Below are 4,852 nucleotides of genomic sequence, written 5' to 3'. Positions count from 1 at the left end.
AAAAAAAAAAAAAAAAAAAAAAAAAATGGGGAAGATTAGGGGTGCAGCAGGTTTTTGAGGGCTAGATCAAAAGTTATTTTGGACGTGTTAAGTTTGAAATGTACAGTCAATATTGAAGTTAAAATGTCCAGTGGGGGTTGGGGTTGAGGCTCAGTGGTATAACACTTGCCTAGTGTGTGTGAGGCACTAGGTTCCAGTCTCAGCAACACATATAAATAAATGAGTAAAATAAAGGTCCATCAACAACTAAAAAAATATTTTTAAAAGAATGTCCAGGGGGCACTGGACATATAAGTCCAAAGATAAAGAGAGATCATCCTTGGACTCTAAACTTGGGAATCTTCAGCATGCAGTTGAGTTTAAATCTAGGAGAGCAATAAAATCACCAAAGTCAGAAAATATAAAAATTATTTCAAAGATTCAGTCCTGAGGCCCTTCATTATTAAGAGGGCTGAGAGGGGAAGACAATCCAAGAAAGGAGACTTGCAAAGCATGGCCAATGATGGAGAGAATACCCAGAAAATTGTGGAAACCAAAAGAAAAGATTATTCCAAGAAGCAAGGAAATAAGTCAAATGCTGCTGATGAGCTGGGTGTAGTGGCACTTGCTTAAAATCCCAGCTACTGGGAAGGCTGAGACAGGAGAACCATGTTCCAGGCCAGCCTTGGCAACTTAGTGAAACCATGTCTCAAAATAAAAATTTTAAAAGGTTCAGAAATGACTGTGATAGAGTGCTTGCTGCCAGCACAAAGTCCTAGTACTGGGCGGGGGGAGCTGCTAATGAGCTTAAACCGATGGCTGAGAATTGACCACTGCATTGGGCAACATGGAGGACACTGGGAGACCTTGACAAGAACAATTTCAGCACAGTAATAGAGGCAAAAAACCTGATTGAAGTGGGTTAAAGACATAATAAATAACATCAATCTTTCACAAACTCTTCCAAAAAAATGGGAGTAGGAACACTTCCCAACTCATTCTGAGGTCAGCATTACTCTGAGAGCAAAATCAGAGACAGCACAAGAAAACCACAGAACACCCATTCTGCTATAAATGCAAACTCTCAACTAAATACTAGCAAAGCAAATCCAACAATAAGTAAAAAGAATTACACACCATGACCAAGTGGGATTTTCCCAAAAATGGAAGGTGGATTCAACATACAAAACTCAATGAAATGCACTATATTCATGGAATAAAGGACAAAAACTATAAAACTATTTCAGTAGACTTAGAAAAAGCACTTGACAAAATCCAACATGCTTTCATGATGAAACAGTCAAAAACTGGGAACAGGAGGAGATTTCCTTAATCTGATAAGGGACATCTATAAAAAACCCTTGGCTAACATCATATTTAATGTTGAAAAGACTGGATGTTTTCTCCCTAAAATCAGGAACAAACCAAACATCTGCTTTTGTCATTCTAGTCAACATTGTACTGGGGCTTTGGGTGGGCAATTAAGGAAGATAACATTAATTAAAAGGCACCCAGTTTGGATAGGAGGAAGTAAAACTATCTTGTGTACAAAAGTCCTAAATGTGCTACAGGTGGCGCATGCCTGTAATCCCAGCAGCTTGGGAGGCTGAGGCAGGAGGATGGTGAGTTTAAAGCCAGTGTCAACCAAAGTGAGGCGCTAAGCAACTCAATGAGACCCCGATTATTTTTTTTTCTTTTTATAATAGTATATATTATGTATTATTTTTAAAATTTTAAAAATTCTAGTTTGTTATATATGACAGCAGATTGCATTACAATTCATATTACACATATATAGCACAATTTTTCATATCTCTTATTGTACAAAGTATATTCACGCCATTTGTGTCTTCATACATGTACTTAGAGTAATAATGTCCATCTCATTCCACCATCTTTTCTACCCCCATGCTCCCTTTCTCCTCCCACCTTTTTTCCCTATCTAGAGTTTGTCTAATTCTCCCATGATCCCCCTCCCAACCGCACTATGAATCAGCCTCCTTATATCAGAGAAAACATTTGGCATTTGTTTTTTTGGGATTGGCTAACTTCACTTAACATAATATTCTTCAACTTCATCCATTTACCTAAAAATGCCGTGATTTTATTCTCCTTTATTGCTGAGTAATATTCCATTGTGTGTGTGTGTGTGTGTGTGTGTGTGTATATATATATATATAAAACCACATTTTCTTTATCCGTTCATCTACTAAAGGGCATCTAGGTTGGTTCCACAGTTTAGCTATTGTGAACTGTGTTGCTATAAACATTGATGTGGCTGTGTCCCCATAGTATGTTGTTTTTAAGTCCTATGTGTATAGACTGAGGAATGGGATAGCTGGGTCAAAAGGTGGTTTCATTCCCAGTTTTCCAAGGAATCTCCATACTGCATTCCATATTGGCTGCACCAATTTTCAGTCCCACCAGCAATGTATGAGTGTGTCTTTTCCCCCCACATCCTCGCCAACACTTATTGTTGTTTTTATTCTTTAAAAAAAAATTTTTTTTAGTTGTAGTTGGACACAATACCTTTATTTTATTTATTTATTTTTATGTTGTACTGAGGATCGAATCCAGGACCTCACACATGTTACCACTGAGCCACAACCCCAGCCCTGTTTGTATTCTTTTTTTTAAATATATATATTTAGTTTTTAGTTTTAGGTGGACACAATATCTTTATTTTATTTTTATGTGGTGCTGTGAATCGAACCCAGTGCCTCACGCATGCTAGGCAAGCTCGCTACCACTTGAGCCACATCCCCAGCCCCCCTGTTTGTATTCTTAATAGCTGCCATTCTGACTGGAGTAAGATGAAATCTTTTTGATTTGCATTTCTCTAATGGCTAGAGATGTTGAACATTTTTTCATATATTTGTTGATTGTATATCCTCTTCTGAGAAGTGTCTGTTTAGTTCCTTGGCCCATTTATTGATTGGATTATTTGTTGTTTTGGTGTTTAGCTTTTTGAATTCTTTATATACTCTAGAGATTAGTGCTCTGATGTGCAAGTGGTAAAAATTTGCTCTCAAGATGCTCCTCACTGATCGTTTCTTTTGCTAAGAAGTAGCTTTTTATTTTGAATCAATTCCATTTATTCTTTTTTTTAATATTTATTTTTTAGCTGTAGTTGGACACAATATCTTTATTTTATTTATTTATTTATATGTGGTGCTGAGGATCGAACCCAGGGCCTTGCATGTGCTAGGCAAGCGGTCTACCACTGAGCCACAACCCCAGCCCTGTTTCTTTCTTTTAATTCTTGCACTATAGCAGTCTTATTAAGGAAGTAGGGGCCTAATCTGACATGATGGAGACTTGGGCCTACTTTTTCTTCTATTAGACTCAGGGTCTCTGGTTTAATTCTTAGGTCCTTGATCTACTTTGAGTTGAGTTTTGTGCATGGTGAGAGATAGGGGTTTAATTTCATTTTGTTGCATATGGATTTCCCATTTTCCCAGCACCATTTGTTGAAGAGGCTATCTTTTCTCCAATGTATGTTTTTGGCACCTTTGTCTAATATTAGATAACTGTACTTATGTGGGTTAGTCTCTGTGTCCTCTATTCTGTACCATTGGAGTGAGAACCTGTTTCTAAATAAAATACAAACTAGGGTTGGGGATGTAGCTCAGTGATTTGAGTGTCCCTGAGTTCAATCACTGGTACCAAAAAAAAGTCCTAAGGAATCTACAAATTATTAGAGATAACAGTGGCAGGATAAAGATTAACACACAAAAGATCAACTATATTTCTACATATTAGTAAAGAATTATTTGAAAATAAAATTAAGAAAATAATTTTATTTGCAATATCATTGAATAGAATAAAAAGTTATGAATAAATTTAAGCATGGAAGCAAACAACTTGTATACTAAAAACCATAAAACATAATTAAAGAAATCACAGAAGACCAAAATAAATGGAAAGCCAGTTCACATTCATGGATTAGAAATGTTAAGATGGCGATAGTCCACAAATTGATCTGCAGATTCAATGTAATCCTTATCAAAATCCATTTGGCTTTTATTTTGAGAAACTGACAAGCTGATCTTAATCATATGGAAATGGGGTAGGCAGGGTGGCACATGCTTGTAATTCTAGTTTCTCAGGAGGCTGAGTTAAGCGAATCATAAGTTTGAGGCCAGCCTAGTCAATTTAGCAAGACTCTGTCTCAAAATAAAAAATGAAAAGGGCTGGGGATATGACTCAGTGGAGAAGTGCATCTGGGTTAAAAAACAAACAAACAAACAAACAAACATGTAAATGTAAGGGAGCTAGGATAGTCGTTAAACAATCCTGAAAAAAATAAAAAGAGAAGACTCATACTTCCATATTTCAAAACTTGCTAAAAAGCTATAGTAATAAACACTGTAGTATTGGGATAAGAATAGATACATAGATCAACAGAATAAAATCAAGAAATATGCCCTTACGTTATGGCCAATTGATTTTGTTTTTCTTGTGGTGCTGGGGATTAAACCCAGGGCCTTGTGCATGCAAGGAAAGCACTCTACCAACTGAGCTATATCCCCAGCCTGCCAATTGATTTTTGATAAATGTGCATGACTCTTCAAGAGGAAAAGAATAGTCTTTTCAATGAATGGTATTGTGACAACTGAACATCCACATGCAAAAGAATGCAATTGGTTCCCTAGCTCACATAACGCCAACACCTAAATGGAAGCAAAAACTCTAAGAAGAAAACAAGTGTAAATCTTGGTGACTTTAGATAAGGAAATGGTTTCTTGGATGTGAATCCGAAAGCACAAACAAAAAAAAAAAAAAAACCCGAAAAATGAAAGAAAAGATTTAAATATGTATATAATTTGGGTAGTACACCAAAATAAAAAATTTATGGGCCAGGAGTCTTTTG

Source organism: Marmota marmota, unplaced genomic scaffold, assembly GCF_001458135.2.
Source record: "Marmota marmota marmota unplaced genomic scaffold, marMar, whole genome shotgun sequence".
Taxonomy (NCBI): domain Eukaryota; kingdom Metazoa; phylum Chordata; class Mammalia; order Rodentia; family Sciuridae; genus Marmota; species Marmota marmota.
Note: the sequence above shows the minus strand (reverse complement) of the source record.